This window comes from Panthera leo, chromosome B3 (genome assembly GCF_018350215.1).
Source record: "Panthera leo isolate Ple1 chromosome B3, P.leo_Ple1_pat1.1, whole genome shotgun sequence".
Lineage (NCBI taxonomy): Eukaryota > Metazoa > Chordata > Mammalia > Carnivora > Felidae > Panthera > Panthera leo.
In genome coordinates this window covers 24,009,486-24,032,717 of record NC_056684.1, presented here as the reverse complement: position 1 = coordinate 24,032,717, position 23,232 = coordinate 24,009,486, and the positions used below count along the sequence as shown (strand labels likewise).

Below are 23,232 nucleotides of genomic sequence, written 5' to 3'. Positions count from 1 at the left end.
AAAAAAGTCCTTAAACTACAAGGAAAAACATACCAGGTTTCAGCAGATCTGTCCACAGAAACTTGGCAGGCCAGAAAGGAGTTGCAAGATATTTTCAATGTACTGAATGGGGAAAATATGCAGGCAATAATTCTTTATCCAAAAAGGTTGTCATTCAGAATAGGAGAGATAGATTCCAAAACAAACAAAAACTAAAGGAGTTCATGACCACTAAACCAGCCCTACAAGAATTTTTAAGGGGACGTGTGTCTAGGTGGCTCAGTCAGTTAAGCATGTGACTTTGGCTCAGGTCATGATCTCACAGTTTGTGAGTTTGAGCCCCACATCAGGCTGTCTGCTGTCAGTGCAGAGCCCACTTAAGATTCTTTGTCTCCCTCTTTCTCTGTCACTCCCCTGCTTGCACTCTCTCTGTCTCTCAAAAAGAAATAAACACTAAAAAAAAAAAAAAGAAATTTTAAAGGGGACTTTCTGAGTGGAGGGGAAAAAAAACAAGACAGGACCAAAGGCAACAAAGACTAGAGGGCAAGAAAACATTACCAGAAACACCAACTCTACAGGCAACATGATGGCACTAAATTCATATATGCTGATAATCACTCTGAATGTAAATGGACTAAACGTTCCAGTCAAAAGACATAACATAACAGAATGGTTAAAAAAAAGAAGATCCATCTATATTCTGCCTATAAGAGACTCATTTTAGACTTAAAGACACCTGAAGATTGAAAGTGAAGGTATGGAGAACCATCTATCATGGTCTATGAGGTCAACAAAAGAAAACTGGAGTGGCCATACTTATATCAGACAATCTAGACTTTAAAATAAAGACTGTAACAAGGGATGAAGAAGGACATTACATTATAATTAAGGGGCCTATCCATCAAGAAGATCTAACAACTGTAAATACTTATTCTGCCAACTTGGGGGTCCCCAAATATGTAAATCAATTAATAACCAACAGAAAGAAACTCACTGATAATGATACAATAATAGTAGGTGACTTTAACACCCCACTTACAGCAAGGGACAAATCATATAAAGCAGAAAATCAACAAGGAAGCAATGTCTTTGAATACACAGATGGACTTAACAGATATATTCAGAACATTTCATCCTAAATCAGGAGAATACACATTATTCTCAAATTCATATGGAACATTCTCCAGAATAGATCACATACTAGGTTACAAATCATGTCTCAGCAGGTACAAAAAGATCGAGAACATACCATGCATATTTTCAGATCACAATGCTATGAAACTGGAAGTCAGCTACAAAAAAAAATTGGAAAGCCCTCAAATACAGGGGGTTAAAGAATATCCTACTAAAGAATGAATGGGTTAACCAGGAAATTAAAGAAGAAATTCAAAAATACATGGAAGGCAATGAAAATGAAAACACAACAGTCCAAAACCTTTGGGATGCAGGAAAGGCAGTCCTAAGATGAAAGTATATTGCAATTCAGGCCAATCTCAAGAAGCAAGAAAGGTCCCAAATACACAACCTAACCTTATACCTAGAGGAGCTAGAAAAGGAACAGCAAATAAAATCTATAGGTGTGGGGAATAAGTTTAGGAATTCCCTGAGCTTGCACCGATGAGTTAATGAGGTTTAGGATGAAAGCATCTGGGATTAGGTAAACAAGGTGAAAGCGTCCGCCAGTATAGAACAAAGGCATAGAGGAATAGGAAGCCACAGGATGAAAACATCCAAGATTAGATATTCAGGGTGGGAGTGCCCCAACTTAGTACAATAGCAGAAAGCTGCTTTCACAGGAGGGGAGGACCAGAATAGGTAAACTGGTAAACAGGGCTATATACCACAGCAGGGTGAAGTTGCCCAGAGTGGAGCTAATTAGCAAAATAAAGGTGTCTTGTTGACCCTGAGGTATCATGCTCTATCTGTCTTATCCCCTAGGCAAGCTGAGATAAACAGACGTGGTGCCTCCGGCTTGCCACATCATCTGCCTGGTGCCAGGATTTTGTTTTGTATTGACCCAACCCCCTAACACCACATATCTTCAAAACCCCCTTTCTCTCACATACATGAGTTAATGTTCATGGTTCCATTGTCTCTTTCTGCACGTCCATCATGCTTGTAAGCCTTCTGGTCCTAATAAAAATGGAGCAAGATCCACTCAGGGTTCTTGTCTCCTCCTGGACATTAGTCTCTCTTGCTTTTAATTCTGCATCTGCTCTCTTACTGGACAAGAGAGAACTCCAGACCCAGAGTCTACAACATATAGGCAGAAGAAGGGAAATAATAACTACTAGAGCAGAAATAAATGATATAGAAGCAAAAAAACACAGTAAAACATATCATTGAAACTAAGAGCTGGTTCTTTGAAAGAATAAACAAAATTGATAAACCCTTAGCCAGACTTATCAAAAAGAAAATAGAAAGGACCCAAATATATAAAATCACAAATGAAAGAGGAGAGAGTACAGCCAACACCACAGGCATAATTATATGCCAACAAATTGGGCAATCTGGAATAAATGGACAAATTTCTAGAAACTCACAAACTACCAAAACTAAAACAGGAAGAAATAGAAAATTTGAACAGACCAATAAGCAATAAAGAAATTGACTCAGTAATTACAAATTTCCCAGAAAAAAGCCTTGGGCCAGATGGCTTCCCAGGGGAATTCTACCAGTGATTTAAAGAAAGTTAATACCTAATCTTCTCAAATTTCCAAAAATAGAAATGGAAAGAAAACTTCAAAACTCATTCTAAGAACCAGCATTACCTTGATTCCAAAACCAGACAAAGACCCTACTAAAGAGGAGAATTACAGGCCAATATGCCTGATGAGCTGGGATGCAAAAATTCTCAACAAGATACTAGCAAATTGAAATCAACAGTACATTAAAATAATTACTCACCATTATCAAGTGGGATTTATTCCTGGGCTGAAGGGTAGGTTCAATATTTGAAAATCAACATGACATGCCACATTAATAAAATAAAGTATAAGAAACATATGATCCTGTCAATAGATTCAGAAAAAGCATTTTACAAAATACAGCATCCTTTCTTGAGTAAAATCCTCCACAAATTAGGGATGGTTATATACACACAGCTAATATCATCCTCAATGGGGAAAAACTGAGAGCCTTTCCTTTATAGTCAGGAACAAGACAAGGATGTCCACTGTCACCATTACTATTTAATATAGTACTGAAAGTCTTAACCTCAGCAATCAGACAACAAAAAGAAATAAAGGGCATCCAACTTGTCAAGGAAAAGTCAAACTTACACTATTTGCAGATGACTTGATACCCTATTTAAAACCAAAAAGACTCCACCAAAAAGTTGTTAGAAATAATACATGAATTCATCAAAGTCTCAGGATATATAATTAATGTGTAGAAATCTGTTGCATTTTTATACACCAATAAGGAAGCAGTAGAAAAGGAAATCAAGAAATGAATCCCATTTACAATTGCACCAAAAACAATAAGGTGCTTAGGAATAAACCTAACTAAAGAGGTAAAAGATCTGTAAACTACAGACCATTTATTAAAAATATTGAAGATGACACAAAGAAATGGAAAAGCATTCCGTATTCATGGATTGGAAGAACAAATATTGTTAAAATGCTTATACTGCAATCTACACAATTAATGCAGTCCCTTTTAAAATACCGCCAGCATTCTTTATGAGCTAGAACAAACAATCCTAATATTTGTCTGGAATCACAAAAGACCCAGAAAAGCTAAAGGAATCTGGAAAAAGAAAAACAAAACTGGAGGCATCACAATTCCTGATTTTAAACTGTATTACAAAGCTGTAGTAATCAAGACAGTATGGTACTGGCATGAAAACAAACACATAAATCAATGGAACAGAATAGAAAACCCAGAAATGGACCCACAAGTATATGGTCAACTCATCTTTGACAAAGCAGAAAAGAATATCCAATGGAAAAAAGACAGCCTCTTCAACAAATGGTGTTGAGAAAACTGGACTGTAACATGTGGAACAATGAAACTGGACCACTGTCTTACTCCATACATAAAAATAAATTCAAAATGTATGAAAAACCGAAATGTCAGACAGAAATCCATCAAAGTTCTAGAGGAGAACACAGGCAGAAACCTCTTTGACCTTGGCTACAGCAACTTCTTTCTTGACATGTCACCACAGACAAGGAAAACAAAGGTAAACATGAACTACTGGGAATTCATCAAGGTAAAAAGCTTCTGCACAGCAAAGGAAACAACAAAACTAGCAGACAGCCTATGGAATTAGAGAAGATATTCATAAATGACATATCTGATAAAGAATTAGTATCCAAAATCTATAATTAACTTACCAAACTCAACACCCAAAAAACAAATAGCCTAGTTAGGAAATGGGCAGAAGACATGAATAAACACTTTTCCAAAGAAGACATCCAGATGACTAATAGACACATGAAAAGTGCTCAAAACTCATTATCAGGGAAATGCAAATAAAAACCACGATGAAATATCCCCTAATACCTTTTAGAATGGATGAAATTAACAACACAAGGAACAACAGGTGTTGGCAAGGATGCAGAAAAAGAAGTTTTTTGCACTGCTGATGGAAATGCAAACTGGTGCAGCCACTCTGGACAACAGTATGGAATTTCCTTAAAAAACTTAAAAATATAACTACCTTACAATCCAGCAATTGCACTATTAGATATTTACCCAAAGGATACACAAATACAGGTTTGAAGGTGTCCATGCACCCTAATGTTTATAGCAGTTATGGCTATTATCAATAATAGTCAAACTATGGTGGGAGCCAAGTGAAATAAGTCAATCAAAGAAAGACAAATACCATATGATGTCACACATATGTGGAAATTAAGAAACAAGACAGATGAATATACGGGAATGGGGGAAAGAGAAAAGAGGAAAACAAACCACAGGAGACCCTTAACACAGAGAACAAACTCAGGGTTGGTGGAGTGAGGTGGGTGGGAGATGAGCTAGATGGGTGATGAGTATTAAAAAGGCCACTTGTTGAGATGAGCACTGGGTGCTGTATGTAAGTGATGGCTCACTGAATTCTAGTCCTGAAACCCATATTACACTGTATGTTATGTTAACTAACTAAAATTTAAATTAAAAAAACAGCTATTTTCAGAGTAGATAAAAAAGAAAAAATGACCAATAATGTGTTCTTTATAGAAACCCATGCAACTCTAAATATACATATAGATTAAAAGTAAAGAAACAGGGGTGCCTGGGTGGCTCAGTTACTTAAGCATCTGACTCTTGATCTTAGCTCATGTCTTGATCTTGGGGTTGTGAGTTCAAGCCTTGCATTTGGCTCCATGCTGTGCATGAAGCCTACTTATAAACAAACAAGCAAACAAACAAAATAGAGAAGGATGTACCAAACCAACACTAATCAAAACAAAGGTGTGCTTATGTTAATTTCATCAAATCAGATTTTAGATCAAGAAAAATGATCAGAGATAAAGAATGGCTTTACAGAATGATAAATATGTCAATATTGCTAGAAGACATAACAACTATTTTTTAAATGTTTATTTATTTTTAAGAGAGAGAGAGAGAGAGAAAGTGTGAGCAGGGGAGGGGCAGAGAGAGAGAGAGGGAGACACAGAATCCGAAGCAGCCTCCAGGCCCTGAGCTGTCAGCACAGAGTCTGATGTGGGGCTTGAACTCACGAACTGCAAGATCATGACCTGAGCCAAACTCAGACCTTAACTGACTGAGTCATCCAGGCATCCTAAAGACATAACAAGTCTTAATGTGTATGTACCTAAAGTTAGAGGACACTAATATGTTAGGCAAAAATGATCAGAATTGCAATTAAAAACACATGAATCTACTATCATAGTAGATTTTACATTCATGTAATGGAAAAAGACAGATCCAGTAGGCAGAAAGTCAGAAAGCATCTAATGGACCTCAACAGAACCATCAACTAACTGGGTATTTTTGACATAGACTGCTTCATCCAACAACAGAAAATGACAGAGTCTTCTCAAGTCACATAAAACACTCATCAAGATAGACCATATTCTGGGCCATAAAACACAACTTAATAAAATTTTATTATTTTTATTTGAAAAGCTTTTATTTTTTTTTTTTGAGAGAGAGAGAGAGAGAGCAGGGGAGGGGCGGGCGGGGGGGAGAGGATCTGAAGCGAGCTCTGCATTGACAGCAGACAGCCCAATGTGGGGCTCAGACTCACAAACTGTGAGATCATGAACTGAACCAGAGTCTGAGGCTTAACTGACTGATCCACCCAAGAGTCCCAACTTAATAAATTTTTATAAGTAGAAATAATACAGCATCTGCTGTGAGATTACAATGGATTTAACTTGAAATCAATTACAGAAAGATAGCTGAAAAAAATACATGGATTTAACAACATACAAGCAACACATAGCTCAAAGAAGAAATTTTTTAAATATTTCAAAATATTTTAAACTAAATGAAAATAAAAATACAACATATCAAAACTTGTGAAACACAGTGAAAGATTTGCTTAGAGAGAAGTTTAGAGTCTTGAATGCATATATCACATAAGAAGAAAGATCTAAAATCAGTAATCAAAGATTCCACTTCAGAAAAGTAGAAAAAGATGGGAGCACTTGAGTGGCCCAGTTGGTTGAGTGTTAGATTTCAGCTCTTCATGATCTCATGGCTCCTGAGTTCGAGCCCCATGTCAGGCTCTGTGCTGACAGCTCAGAGCCTGGAGCCTGTTTCAGATTCTGTGTCTCTCTCTCTCTCTCTGCCTCTACCCGACTGCCTCTCAAAAATAAATAAACATTAAAAAAAGAAAAAATAGAAAAAGAAGACCAAATTAAGTACAAAGTCAGCAGAAATAAAGTAGTAATAACTAAAGCAGAAATCAATAAAATTGGAAAAAGAAAATCAATTAAAAAATCAACAAAATCAAAAACCGGTTGTTTGACTACTGCAATACTTATTTCAAAACATATGTAAACTAAACCATATGCTGTGCACCTTAAACTTATGCAGTGACAAATATCAATTGTTTTTCAATAAAACTGGAATACAGTGCTCTTTCATTAAAAATATCAATAACCTTGAAAATCTTCAGGCAAACTAACAAAACAGAGGACACAATTTACTAACATCAGAAATGAAAGGGAAGGCATCACCACAGATCCCATGGGCATTCAAAGGATAATAAAGATATGAACATCTCTATATCTACACATATGAAAACTTAGATATAATTAACTAATTCTATGAAAGACAGAATATGCCTCTTTAATCTTTAATAATTAATAGATATAGATCTATTTATTAAAGAAATTGAATCAATAGATAATAACTTTCCAAAAAAGAAAGCACCAGAACCAGATGGGTTTACTGGTGAATTCTACCAGACATTTAAGAAAGAAATTATATCAGTTCTCTATCATCTTAAGAAGATAGAAATAGAGAAAATACTTAATACTTCCTGATTCATTCTAAAAGGCTAGGCTCATCTTGACGCTAACACCAGACAAAGTTATTACAAAGAGAATAAAACTAAAACCCCAAATCTCTCATAAATATAAATGAAAAAAATCCTCAACAACATACTAGCAAATTGAATTAAAAATGTTTAAAAATAATTGCATATCACAGCCTAGAGGAATTTATTCCACATATGCAAGGCTAGTTCAATATTTAAAAATTAGCAAATGTAATTCATCAAGTAAAAAAAAAAGAAAAAAATTCATGATCATATCAATAGATGCAGAAGAAAAAAACATATGACAATATCCAATATTTATTCATGCTAAAAACTCAACAAACTATGGCTAGTGGAGAACTTTCTCAACTTGATAAAGAATACAAAAAATCTACAGCAAGCATCATACTTAATGGTGAGAAACCTGGTTTCCCAGTAAGACTGGGTACAAGGAAAGGATGTATACAAGATATACTATGTAATGCAACAAAACCAGAAAAGTAAATAAAAGGTATACATATTGTTAAGGAAGAAATGAAACTGTCTTTGTTCATAGGTAACATGATTTTCTATGTAAATAATATGAAAGAATTGATAAAAAAAATACTAAATTACAGGAAAATTGAAGGACACAAAATTAATATACAAAAGTCAATTATTTCCCAGCATACCAGCAATGAACATATGAAATATTTAATTAAAAACACATCAGCATTTACAAGAGTATCCTCTTAAAATTAAATATCTAGATATAATTCTAATAAAATATGTAAAAGTTCTGTATGAAGAAAACTGTGAAATTCTAAAATATTGAAAAAGGAATTAAATAAATGGAGAGATATTTTATGTTCATTGATAGGAAGATTCAAGATTGTCAAGATGTCAGTTCTTCCCAACTTGATCTATAGATTCAATGTAATCCGGTCCAAATACCAGCCAGTTATTTTGTGGATATAACTACATACAGTTTTTATGTAGAGGCAAAAGACCCAGAATAGCAAAGTCAATATTGAAGGAGAAGAATACCATAGAAGGTTTCATATTAACTGTATCAAGACTTACTACAGGGTGCCTGGGTGGCTCAGTAGGTTAAGCATCCAACTCTTGATTTCAACTCAGGTCATGATCTCATGGGTTGTGAGATCAAACCCCATATCGGGCTTTGTGCTGGCAGCATGGAGCCTGCTGGGGATTGTCTCTCCCTGTCTCTCTCTGGTTCCCCCCTTCCCTCAAAATGAATAAATAAACTTTAAAAAAAGACTACAAAGCTACAATAATCAAGGTATCAGTGAAAGAATAAAGGAATAGAGCCATGGGACAGAATAGGGAGCCCAGAGATAAACCCAAATAAATACAGACAACTGATATTTGATAAAAGAGAAAAAGCAATATAATACAGCAAATATAGTATCTGCAACAAATAATTCTGGAACAACTGGACATGGACATCCATATGCAAAAAAATGAATCTATACACAGACCTTACACCTTTCATAAAAATTAATCCTCGAGTTAAAGATCTAAGTGTGAAATTCAAAGCTGTAAAATTCCTTCCGGATAATATAGGAGAAAATATGGCAAAGACTTTTGAAACAACACCAAGTATACAATTGATGAAAGAGACCATTGATGGGCTTCATTAAAATTAAAAACTTCTCCTTTAAAAAGGACAATGTCAAAAGAGGGAGGACACGATCCACAGGCTGGGAAATAGCATTTCAAAAACCACCTCTAGTAAAGGACTGTTATCCAAAACATACAAACACTTAAAAATCAAGAAAAGAAAATGAACAACCCAGTTTAAAAAAATAGGTCAAAGACCTTAACAGACATCTCACAAAACATATATACAAATGAAAAATAAGCATATGAAAAGATCATATGTTATCAGGGAATTGCAAATTAAACCATAAATGAATTACCACTACACACCTATTTGAGCAGCCAAAATCTAGATCACTGGCAATATCAAATTAGCTATTGATATTGGTGAGAATGTGGAACAATAGGACTCTCATTCATTGCTAGTGGGAATGAAAAATGAACAGCCACCTTGGGAGACAGTTTGGCAGCTTCTTATAATACTAAACATGCTCCTACCATACAATTCAGGTATTGTACTCCTTGATATTTAATCAGATGATTTGAAAACTTATGTCCACATGAATGGTTTTATAGAAGCTTATTCATAATTGCACATTATGAAGCAATTAATATGTCCTTTAGTAGGTGAATTAATAAGCAGTGGTGCCTCTAGAAAATGCAATATTATTTATGACTAATAAAAGGAATCATAAAACCATGAATAGACCTGTAGGAAAATTAAATACATATCACTAAGTGAAAGAAACAAATGTGAAAAAGTTAAATGCATGGTCAGAGGATTATCAATTCAAACCATATGATATTTTGGAAAACGCAAAACTATGGAGTTAGTAAAAAGATTGGTAGTTGTCAGGGGTTAGGTGGGGACATAGGAATGAATAGGCAGGGCATGGAGAATTTTTAGGGAAGTGAAAGTTTTATGTAATATACAATGGGATATATTTGTCATTGTACATTTGTCAAAACCAATAAGATATACAAACCAAGGGTGAATATAAACAATGGACTTTGAGTGGTAATGATGTCAATGTAGGTTCATTTTAAGAAATGTACTACTCTGGTAAAGGATGTTGATAGTAGGGAAGGTTGTGCATGTATGGAAACAGGGGATATATGGGAAATGCCTCTACTTTCCATTTAGTTTTTTAAAAATTTTTTTAAAATATTTATTTATTTTTGAGAGACACAGAGACAGAGCACGAACAGGGGAGGGGCAGAGAGAGAAAGAGACACAGAATCCAAAACAGGCTCCAGGCTCTGAGCTGTCAGCACAGAGCCCGACGCAGGGCTCAAACCCACAAACCAGGATATCATGACCTGAGCCAAAGTTGGAAACTCAACTGACTGAGCCAGATGCCCCTCCATTTAGTTTTTATGATTTAAAAATAAAGTTTTTAAATTAAAAATGGTCATAATCAACTTGAGTGGAAATCTGGATTTCAGTAGAAAACAGAACACTCAGGAGAAGTCTTGTTGAAGATGAAATAACTGCTTTTGGGAGAAAGAGTGTCGTGAAATTTCATTTGCCTATATATCATTATAACATTATGCCAGACTTTTAGTGCTGTTATGGACTGAATTTTCCCAAAATATGTTGAAGCTCTAAGCCCCAGTTCCTCAGAATGTGACTTTATTTGCATATAGCTTTCAAATATGCAGTTAGAGTTAAATGAAGTAATATGGATGGCCCCTGATTCAATATGACTTGTATCCATGTAAGAAGAGGAAATTTGGACATATAAAAAACACGAGGGATGTGCACACGCAGAGAAATAGCCATGTGAGACCACGGTAAGAAGGTGACCATCTGCAAGCCAAGGGGAGATTTCTCAAAAGAAACCAAGCCACTTCCTTGCTGACCTGAATGCCTTTTATTACTTTTTGTTGTCTGCTGTGGCTAGAACTTCCAATATTATGTTAAATAACAGTGATAAGAGTGGACATCGCTGTCTTGTTCCTGACCATAGAAGAAAAGCACTCAGTTTTTCCCCACTGAGGATGGCATTAACTGTGGATTTCACTATTTGCAGGTGACATCGTATTATATTGCTAGAACTGATACATGAATTCAGGAAAGTCACAGTATACAAAATAAATGTACAGAGATCTGTTGCATTTCTATACACCTATAATAAAACAGCTGAAAGAAAAACTAAGGAATCAACCTCATATACAATGGCAAAAAATGTAAGATACTTGGGAATAAACCTAACCAAAGTGGTGAAAGACCTGTACCCTGAAAACTATAAAACAGTGATGAAAGAAATTGAGATGATACAAAGAAACGGAAAGACTTTCTGTGCTTATGGATTGGAAGAACAAATATTGTTAAAGTGTCTATACTATCCAAAGCAACCAACACATTTAATGCAATCCCTATCAAAATTCCAATAGTGGTTTTCACAGAAGTAGAACAAACAATCCTAAAATTGTATGAGACCACAAAAGACTCCAAATAACCAAAGCAATCTTAAAAAAGAAAAGCAAAGCTGGAGGCATCACAATTCTGAACTTCAAGTCATATTACACAGCTGCAGTGATAAAGACAGTATGGTACTGGCACGAAAACAGACACATAGGTCAATGGAGCAGAATAGAAAAGCCAGAAATAAACCCACAATTTTATGGTCAATTAATCTTTGATGAAGCAGGAAGGAGTATCCAGTGGAAAAAAAGACAGTCTTTTCAGCAAATGCTGTTGGGCAAACTGGACAGCAACGTGCAAAAGAATGAAACTGAACCACTTTCTTTTACCTTACCCAAAAATTAACTCAAAGTGGATGAAAGACCTAAATGTGAGACCTGAAACTATAAATATCCTAGTGGAGAAGACAGGCAGTAACCTCTTCGACATCAGCCGTAGCAACTTTTTACAAGATATGTCTCCTGAGGTAAGGGAAACTAAAACAAAAATAAACTATTGGGACTTCCTCAAAATAAAAATCTTCTGCACAGTGAAGGAAATACTCAACAAAACTAAAAGACAACCTGTGGAATGGGAGAAGATATTTCAGGTGAAATTTCTGGTAAAGAGTTAGTTCTCAAAATATATAAAGAACTTAACACCCAAAAAACAAATAATCAAATTTAAAAATGTACAGACGACATGAATAGACATTTTCCAAAGAAAATATACAAATGGCTAACAGATACATGAAAAGATGCTCAACATCGCTCATCATCAGGGAAATGCAAATCAAAACTATAATGAGATATCACTTCACAGCAGTCAGAAAAGCTAAAATTAACAGCTCAGGAAACAACAGGTGTTGACAAGGATGTGGAGAAAGGGGTACTCCCTTATACTGTTGGTGGGAATGCAAACTGGCACATCCATTCTGGAAGCAGTATGGAGGTTCCTCAACAAGTTAAAAATAGAACTACCCTATGATTCAGTAATTGCACTGCTAGGTATTTACCTAAAGAATATGAGAAGTAATTCAAAGGGATACATGCACCGTGATATTTATAGCAGCATTATCTACAATAGCCAAACTATGGAAAGAGCCCAAGTGTCCACAGACTATTGAATGAACAAAGAAGAGGTGGTATATATGTACAATGGAATATTACTCAGCCATAAATCTTGCCATTTACAATGACGTGAATGGAGATAGACAGTATTATGCTAAGTGAAATAAGTCAGTCAGAGAAAGACAAATATCATATGATTTGAATCATATGTGGAATTTAAGAAACCAAATGAGCATAGGGAAATAGAGGCAAAGCAAGAGAATTTTAACTATAGAGAACAAACTGATGGTTATTAGAGGAGAGGCAAGTCGGGGGGGGGGGAAATGGGTTAAATAGGTGATGGGTATTAAGGAGGACACTTATTGTGATGAACACCAGGTGTTGTATGGAATTGCTGAATCACTAAATTGTACACCTGAAACTAATATAACACTGTATGTTCACTAGCAGGAATTTGAATAAAAACTAATAATAATAATAGTAATAATAATAATGGGAGGAACTAAACCTGCCAATATCTTGTTCATGGACTTCTAGCCTCCATAACTGTAAGAAAATAAATTTGTGTTAAGGTATTCAGTTTCTGGTATTTTGTTATTGCAGCTCTATCAAAATAATACAAATTTTGGTGCAATTAAATGAGGTGCTATTATAACAAGTACCTAAAAATGTAGAAGTTACTTTGGAACTGGATTGTGCATAGAAGCTGGAAGAGCTTTGAGGTGCATGATAGAAAAAAAAAACCTAGATTGTCTTGAAAAGACTGTTGGTAGGAATATGGACACTAAAGGTGATTATACTGAGATCTCAAATAAAAATGAAGAACATATTATTCAATAACATTTCAAAATAGGAAGAAAGGTGTTATCTGTTATTTTTTTTAACGTTTATTTATTTTTGAGAGAGACAGAGACAGAATGCGAGTGGGTTAGGGGCAGAGAGAGAGAGGAAGACACAGAATCGGAAGCAGGCTCCAGGCTCTGAGCTGTCAGCACAGAGCCTGACGCAGGGCTCAAACCCACAAACCGGGATATCATGACCTGAGCCGAAGTTGGAAACTCAACTGACTGAGCCACCCAGGCGCTCCAAGGTGTTCTCTGTTATAACGTGGGAAATAATTTGGCCAAATTGCGTTGTAGTGTCTTGTGGAAAGTTGAAATTGTAGTGATGGTCATAGATATTTAAGGGGATATCTAAGCAAAGTATTGAAAGCACATCCTGGTTTATCTTTGTTGCTTATAGTAAAATGTGAGAGCAGAATAATAAGTTGAAGAAATTGTTAAGGGAAAAAGAACCATAACTTGAATATTTGGAAAATTCTTAACTTATCCATATTGTGAAATACAAGAAAGCTTGCTCTGGAAAGAATACCAAAGTGTGGCTGGAAAACAGCTGCATAAAGAGATTACAGGTATAACTCATTGACTTAACCAGCCATCTTAGCAGAAGCCAAGAATAGAGATGGAATTGTATCAGAAGAAAAACTGCCAGGTTGAATTAAAGGGAATAGGGATGGGGCAAAATCAAGGAAAGCTGTTAGATTTCTGGGGTTTGACAGGATGGGTCAATAGAACTATCCAGTTGTGAATATGAAGTTTTCTTCAAGAAAAGAGAAAGACCTCCCAAATGACTGAATGATCAACAATGCTGACACTGGGAGCTCAGGGCAATCACCATGATGGGTTGGAAGACAGAGAATTTACCCAAAGATTACTTTCTTTTAAGTTTTTATTTTAATTCCATTTAGTTAACAAAGGGTATTATATTATTTCAGGTGTACACTTGTAGTGATTGAACATTTCCATACATCACGTGCTCATCACAAGTGCACTCCTTAATCCCCATCACCTATTTCACCCATCTGTCCACTCACCTCCCCTCTGAAAACCATCAATTTGTTTTGTTTGGTTTGTTCTCTATGATTAAGAGTCTACTTCTTGATTAACTCTCTTATTTTTCTCTTTGCTTGTTTGCTTTGTTTCTCTTTGTTTTGTTTCTTAATTCCACATATGAGTGAAACTATATGCTATTTGTCCTTCTCTGAGTGACTTATTTCACTTAGCATAATGTTCTCTAGGTCCATCAATGTCATCACAAATGGCAAGATCTCATTCTTATTTTTTATATATTCCACTTTATATATATACCACATCCTCTTTATACATTCATCAAATAATGGACACTTGGGCTCCTTCCATATCTTGGCTATTGCAAATAATCCTCCAATAAATGTAGGGGTGCATGTATCACTTTGAATTAGTGTTTTTGTATTCTTCAGGTAAATACCCAGTAGTGTGATAGATGGGTAATCAGGTAGTTATATTTTTAAGTTTTTTGGGGGAAATCTATACTTTGTTCTAGAGGCTGCACCAGTTTGCATTCTACCAACAGTGCAGGAGTATTCCTTTTTCTCCACATCCTCACCAACACCTGTTGTTTCTTGTGTTATTAATTTTAGCCATTCTGACAGGTGTGAGGTGTAGTTTTGATTTGCATTTCCCTGATGATGAGTGTTGTTAAACATCTTTTCATGTATCTGTTAGTCATCTGGGTGTATTCTTTGGAAAAATGTCTATTCATGCATTCTGCCTATTTTTAAACTGAATTATTTGTTTTTTGGGTGTTGAGTTTTATAAGTTTTTTATATATTGTGGAGATGAAACCTTTATCAGATATGTTATTTACAAATATCGTCTCCCATTATGTAGGTGCCTTGTAGTTTTTTGTTTATTTTGCTGTGCAGAGCTTTTAATCTTGATGAAGTCCCAATAGTTTATTTTTGATTTTGTTTCCTTGCCTCAGAGACTTATCTAGAAAAAAAAGTTTTTATGGCTTATATCATAAGTTGTTATGCCTGTAGAATATGCTAGAATTTTTATGGTTTCAGGTCTATTGAGGCTTGTTTTGTAGGCTAACATGTTCTCTATTCTGTAGAATGTTCCATGTACACTTGAAAAGAATATGTATTCTGCTGGGTTTTTTGGATGGAATATTCTGAACAAATCTGTTAAATTCACCTGGTACAATGTGTCATTCAAAGTAGTTTTCTTGTTGATTTTCTTTTTTTTTAAGTTTATTTATTTATTTTGAAAGAGAGAGAGAGAGAGAGAGCACACAAGTGGGGGAGGACCATAGAGAGAGAGGGAGAGAGAGGAGGGAGAGAGAGAGAATCCCAAGCATGCTCTGCCCTGTCATGCCCCAGTGGGGTCGAACTAATGAACCATGAGATAATGACTTGAGCTGAAACCAAGAGTGGAAAGCTTAGCTGACTGAGCCACCCAGGCTCACCCTTGTTGATTTTCTATTTGGATGTTCTGTTCACTGATGTAAGTGTAGCATTAAAGTCCCCTACTATCATTGTATTACTATCAATTAGTTACTTTATGTTTGTTATTAACTGTTATATGTATTTGGGTACTCTCACGTTGGGTGCATAAATATTTGCAATTGTTGTATTTTCTTGATGTATTGTCTCCTTTATTATATACAGTGTCCTTCTTTGTTCCTTGTTACAATCTTTGTTTTGAAGTCTATTTTTCCAATATAACTATTGCTACTCTGGCTTTCTTTTAACATCCATTTGCATGCATGAGCAATGTTTCTGCATCCCCTCACTCTCCATACACAGGTGTCTTTAGGTCTAAAATGAGTCCCTTGCAGGCAGTATATATAGATAGGTTTTGTTTTTGTTTTTTGTTTTTAATTTAAATCCAAATTAGTTAGCATATAGTGCAACAATGATTTCAGGAGTAGATTCCTTAGTGCCTCTTACCCATTTAGCCCATCCCCCCTCCCACAACCCCTCCAATAACCCTGTTTGTTCTCCATATTTATGAGTCTCTTCTGTTTTGTTCCCATCCCTTTTTTTATATTATTTTTGTTTCCCTTCCCTTATGTTCATCTGTTTTGTCTCTTAAAGTCCTCATATGAGTGAAGTCATAGGATTTTTGTCTTTCTCTTACTGACTAATTTCACTTAGCAAAATACCCTCCAGTTCCATCCACGTAGTTGCAAATGGCAAGATTTCATTCTTTTTGATTGCCGAGTAATACTCCATTGTGTATATATGTGTGTGTATATATATATATATGTGTGTATATATATATATATATATATATATATATATATATATATATATATATAAAACACATCTTCTTCATTCATTCATCCATTAATGAACATTTTGGCTCTTTCCATACTTTGGCTATTGTTGATAGTGCTGCTATAAACATGGGGGTGCATGTGTCCCTTCGAAACTTCACACTTGTATCCCGTGGATAAATACCTAGTAGTGCAATTTCTGGGCCGTAGGGTAGTTCTATTTTTAGTTTTTTGAGGAACCTCCAACCTGTTTTCCAGAGTGGCTTCACCAGTTTGCATTCCCACCAACAATGCAAAAGAGATCTTCTTTTTCTGCATCCTTGCCAACATCTCTTGTTGCCTGAGTTGTTAATGTTAGCCACTCTGCCAGGTGTCAGGTGATATCTCATTGTGGTTTTGATTTGCATTGTGTCTATTCATGTCTTTTGCCCATTTCTTCACTGGATTATTGTTTTTTTTGAATGTTGAGTTTGATAAGTTCTTTATAGATTTTGGATACTAACCCTTTATCTGATATGTCATTTGCAAATATCTTCTCCCATTCTGTCAGTTGCCTTTTAGTTTTGCTTATTGTTTCCTTCACTGTGCAGAAGCTTTTTATTTTGATGAAGTCCCAGTAGTTCATTTTTGACTTGTAAGGTTTTTAGGAGTGTATTGTTTAATTTCCACCTCATTATGAATTCCCCAAATTTCTTTCTGTTATCCATTTATGATACAATATCTTAGTGGTCACAGATTATGAATTGAATGATTTCAATTCTTTTAAATATAGTGATGTGGATTTTATGGCAGAACAAATAATCTTTCTGGAGAATGCTCCATGGCATTTGGGCAGTATGTATATTCTATTATTGTTGTATCTGTATTTCTACAGATGCCTGTTAGGTGTTAAGTTTTTTATTTCTTAATTAATCTTGTCTAATTGATCTATTTTTTAAGAGTTTAAGGAGGTAAAATTGACAAATAAAAGTTTTACATATCTAAGGTTTAAAACACAATGATTTCATAGAAGTATGCACTGTGAAATGATTACCACAATCAAGTTAATTAATACATCCATCACCTCATATAGTTACCTTTTTTTTTTTACTATGGTGAGAATATTTAAGACATCTGTTTGCAAATTTTGAGTATACAATACAGTATTAACTACAGTCATTATGCTTTACATTAGATTCTCAGAATCTATTAATCTTAAAACTGAAGTTATTACCCTGTGACCAAAATCTGCTCACTTTCCTCACCCCTTAGCCCCTGAAAACTACCATTCCACTCTCTGATTTTATGAATTTGACTTTTTAAGATTTAATATATAAGTAAATTTATATAGTACAGTTGGCATTTGAACAACATGGGTTGTAACTGTGCAGGCCCGCTTATACATGGACTTTTTTTTTTACAGTATAGTATTGTAAATGTATTTTTTCCTTATAATTTTTAAAGTTTTCATTTTAGTTCCAATTAGTTAACATACACTGTTATGTTGGTTTCAGGTGTACAATATAGTGATTCAGCACTTCCATACATCACCCTGTGCTCATTGCAAGTGAACTCCTTAACCTTCATCACCTATTTAACCATCCCCCCATTTATAATCTTCCCCACTGGTAAACATCAGATTTTTACTTATAATTGAGGGACTGTTTCTTGTCTCTCTCTCTCTGTCTCTTACCTTTTCCCTTTCTTTGTTTTGTTTCTTAACTTCCACATATGAGTCAAATCATACTGTATTTGTCTTTCTCTGGTTTATTTTGCTTAACATTATACTTTTTAGATCCATCCACATCACTGCAAATGGCAATATTTCATTTTTCTTTTTTATATATTCTATTGTGTGTGTGTATATATATATATATATATATATATATATATATATATATATATATTCAAATTATGGATGCTATAACAATGATGCTATAAACATCGGGGAACATGTGCCCCTTCAAATCAGTATATTTATATTGTTTGGTTAAGTACTTAGTAGTGCAATTACTGGATCCTAAGGTAGTTCTATTTTTAACTTTTTAAACATCCATGCTGTTTTCCAGAGTGGCTGCACCAGTTTGTATTCACACCTACAGTGTAAGAGGGTGCTCCTTTCTCCACATCTTTGCCAACATCTCTTGTTTCCTAAGTTGATAATTTTAGCCATTCTGACAGGTGTGAGGTGGTATCTCATTGCAGTTTTGATTTGCATTTCCCTGATGATGAGTGACGTTTAGCATCTTTTCATGTGTCTGTTAGCCATCTGGATGTCTTCTTTGGAAAAATGTCTATTCATGTCTTTTGCCTATTTCTTCACTGGATTATTTGTTTTGTTTTGTATTTGGCGGGGCTTGTTGACTTTGGTAAGTTCTTTATAGATTTTGGATACTAACCCTTTATAGATATGTAATTTGCAAATGCCTTCTCCCATTCTGTCAGTTGCCTTATAGTTTCATTGATTGTTTCCCATGCTGTGCAGAAGCATTTTATCTTCTTTTAAAAATATTTTTAACATTTATTTATTTTCAAGAGAGAGAGAGAGAGAGAGAGAGCACGAGTGGGGGAGGGGCAGAGAGAGAGGGGGAGACAGAATCTGAAGCAGGCTCTAGTCTCCAAGCTGTCAGCACAGAGCCTGATGTGGGGCCTGAACCCACGAACTGGGAGATCATGACCTAAGCTGAAGTCAGACATTCAACCGACTGAGCCACCCAGGTGCCCCCAGAAGCATTTTATCTTGATGAGGTCACAATAGTTCATTTTTGCTTTTATTTCCCTTGCCTCCAGAGACACGTCAAGTAAAAAGTTGCTGCAGCCTGAATCAAAGAGGTTGCTGTTTTATCTTCTAAGATTGTGATGGTTCCCTGTATCACATTTAGGTCTTTTGTCTATTTTGACTTTATTTTTGTGTATGGTGTACGAAAGTGGTCCAATTTCATTCTTCTTAATGTTGCTGTCCAGTCTTCCCAGCACTCACTTCAAAAGACAGTGAAGACACTGTCTTTTTTCCGTTGGATATTCGTTCCTGCTTTTCAAAAGATTATTTGACTATATACTTGTGGGCCCATTTCTGGGTGTTCTGTTCAATTGATCTATGTATCTGTTTTTGTATCAGTACCATACTGTCTTGATTACTACAGCTTTGTAATATAACGTGAAGGCTGGAATTGTGATGTCTTCAGCTTTGCTTTTCTTTTTCAAGGTTTCTTTGGCTATTTTGGGTCTTTTGTGGTTCTATGCAAATTTTAGGATTGTTTGTTCTAGCTCTGTGAAAACTGCTGATGTTTGTTTGATAGGTATTACACCAAAGGTGTAGATTGCTTTTGTATTATAGACATTTTAACAACGTTTGTTCTTCCAGTCCATGACAATGGAACGTTTTTCCATTTTTTTGTATCCTCATCAGCCTCTTTCATTAGTGTTGTATCATTTTCAGAGTACAGATCTTTTATCTCTTGGGCTATGTTTACTCCTAGGTATCTTATGGTTTTTAGTGCAATTGTGAATGGGGTTGATTCCTTGTTTTCTATTTATGCTGCTTCATTATTGGTGTATAGGAATGCAGCAAATTTATGCACATTGATTTTTTTAACCTGTGACTTTATTGAATTCATTTAGTAGTTCTAATATTTTTGGTGGAATCTTTAGCATTTTCTGTATAGAGTATTATGTTATCTGCAAATAGTAAATTTTTTACTTTTTCCTTACCACTTTGAATGTGCTTTATTTCCTTTTGTTGTCTAGTTTCTGTGAATAGGAATTCCAGTACTATGTTGAATTAAGGTGATGAGAGTGAACATGCTCGTCTTGTCCCTGACCTTACAGGGAACACTCTCAGTTTTTCCCCATTGAGGGTAATATTTGCTGTGGGGTTTTTTTTTGTATGTGGCTTTTATTATGTTGAGGTATGTTCCCTCTAAACTTACTTTGTTGATGGTTGTATTTTTTCAAATGCTTTTCCTGAATATATTAAGATAATCATATGTTTTTATACTTTCTCTTATTGATGTAATGTATCACATTGATTGATTTGAGAATTTTGAACCACCCTTGCAGCCCAGGGATAAACCCCACTTGATCATGATGAATGTTTTTTTTAAATGTATTGTTGGATTTTGTTTGTTGGTTTTGCATCAAAGTTCATCAGTTATTGGTCTGTTGTTATCTTTTTTTTTATGATGTCTATCTGACTTTGGTATAGAGTGATACTCACCTTAGAGAATGAATTTGGAAGTTTTCCTTCTCCTTTTATTTTTTGGGAGTTTGAGAATAATAGGTATTAGCTCTTCTTTAAATGTTTTGTGGAATTTCCCTGTGAAGCCATCTGGTCCTGGGCTTTTGTTTGTTGAGATTTTTTAAAATTACCGATTCAATCTCCTTGATGGTAACCAGCCTGTTCAAATTTCTATTCCTTTCTGCTTCAGTTTTGGTAGGTTATATGTTTCTAGGAATTTATTCATTTCTTCCCGGTTGTCAAATTTGTTGGCATAGTTTTTCATAATATTGTCTTACCATGGTTTGCATTTCTGTTGTAGTGGTTCTTATTTTTTCCTCTTTTATTTTTGATATTGTTTATTTGAATTCTTTCTCTTTCTCCTTGATGAATTTATCATGTTTTTCATCTTTTCAAAGAATTAGTTATTAGTTTCCTTGATCTGCTGTATTGTGTTTTTAGTTTCTATACAATTTATTTCTACCCTAATATTATTTCTTTCCTTCTGCTGGCTTTGGGTGTTGTTTTTCTTTTCCTACCCTTCTTAGGTGTAAGTTTAGGTTATTTTCTGAACTTCTTTTTGCTTCTTGAGTTAGGCCAATGTGGTTACACACTTCCCTCTTAGAACTGCTTTTGCTACATTCCAAAAGTTATGGACTGTTTTGTTTTCATTTTCATTTGTTTCCATGTATTTTTTTAAATTTTCTAAAAAAAAATTTATATCTAAATTAGTTAGCATATAGTGCAACAATGATTTCAGGAGTAGATTGCTCAGTGCCCCTTACCCATTTAGCCCCTTTCCTCTCCCACAACCCCTCCAGTAACCCTCAGTTTGTTCTCCATATTTATGAGTCTCTTCTGTTTTGTCCCCCTCCCTGTTTTTATATTATTTTTATTTCCCTTCCCTTATGTTCATCTGTTTTGTCTCTTAAAGTCCTCATATGAGTGAAAAAGAAAACCAAAGCAGGAGGCATCACAACCCCAAACTTTAAGCTATACTACAAACCTGTAATCATCAAGACAGTATGGTACTGGCACAAGAACAGACACTCAGATCAATGGAACAGAATAGAGAACCCAGAAATGGACCCACAAATGTATGGCCAACTAATCTTTGACAAAGCAGGAAAGAATATCCAATGGAATAAAGACAGTCTCTTCAGCAAGTGGTGCTGGGAAAACTGGACAGCGACATGCAGGGGAATGAAACTGGACCACTTGTTTTCCATGCATTTTTAATTTATTTCTTGATTTCTTCGTTTACCCATTCATCATTTATTAGTATGTTATTTAACCTAAATGTGTTTGTAGTCTTTACAGATTTTTTCCTGTAGTTGGTTTCTAGTTTCATAGTGTTGTGGTCAGAAAAGACACATGGTATGACTTTGAACTTGCATTTGTTGAGGCTAGTTTTGTGGGCTACTGTGTGATCTATTCTAGAGAATGTTCCATGTGAACTTGAAAAGAATGTGTATTTTTCTGTTTTAGAATGAAATGTTCTAAATATATCTGTTAAATCCATCTGGTCCAGTTTGTAATTCAAAGATATTGCTCCTTATTTTCTGTTCAGGTTATCTGTCCATTGATGTAAATGTGCGTGTTAATTTCCCCTACTATTATTATATTATTATATATTATTTCCTTTAGTTTATTATTGATTGTTTATGTATTAACTGCTCCTATTTTGGGTGCATAGATATTTACAATTGTTACATCTTCTGGTTGGATTCTCTCCTTTAATATTACATAGTGCCCTTCTTAGTTTCTTGTTACAGACTTTGTTTTAAAGCCTATTTTGTGTGACATATGTTTGCTACTTTGGCTTTCCTTTGACATCCATTTGCATGATCAATGTTTCTCCATTTCCTAACTTTCTATCTGTGGGTGTCTTTAGGCCTAAAATGAATATTTTTTAGGCAGAATATAGATGGGTCTTGTTTTCATGTTCACTCTATTATCCTGTGTCTTTTGATTTTAGTATTTGGTTCATTTACATTGAAAGTAATTATTGATAAATATGCACTTATTGCCATGTTGTTACTTATTTTCTGGTTGTTTTGTAGTTTTTCTCTTATCCTTTCTTCATTTTCTCTTTTATGGTTTGCTGTGTGTCTTTAGCATTATACTTGGATTTCCAACTATTTATTCTTTTTCCTATTATTGTTTTTTGATTTGCAGCTATCGTTCTGTTTATATCTAACATTTTCTGCATATAGCAGCCTATATTAAACTCATGTCTGCTTAATTTTGTACTAATTTATTCCTCTCCATCCACATTTCAGATATTTGGCATCATATTTTATATCCTTTTATTTTGTGCTTGTATTGAGTGATTTTTATAAGTATACTTAATATTTTTTTTGCTTTTGTACTTTCTATTTTTCTTACTCTTACTTATGATTTTTGTTTCCCACTCAGA

The 23,232-nt window shown here is 34.8% G+C and overlaps 1 long non-coding RNA gene across 2 annotated transcripts in view; it reads right to left on the bottom strand.

Annotated features, from left to right (window-relative positions):
* The window catches only part of LOC122221726, a 129,377-nt gene that overhangs the window by 75,727 nt on the left and 30,418 nt on the right, over window positions 1–23,232 (bottom strand). The window lies entirely within an intron of this gene.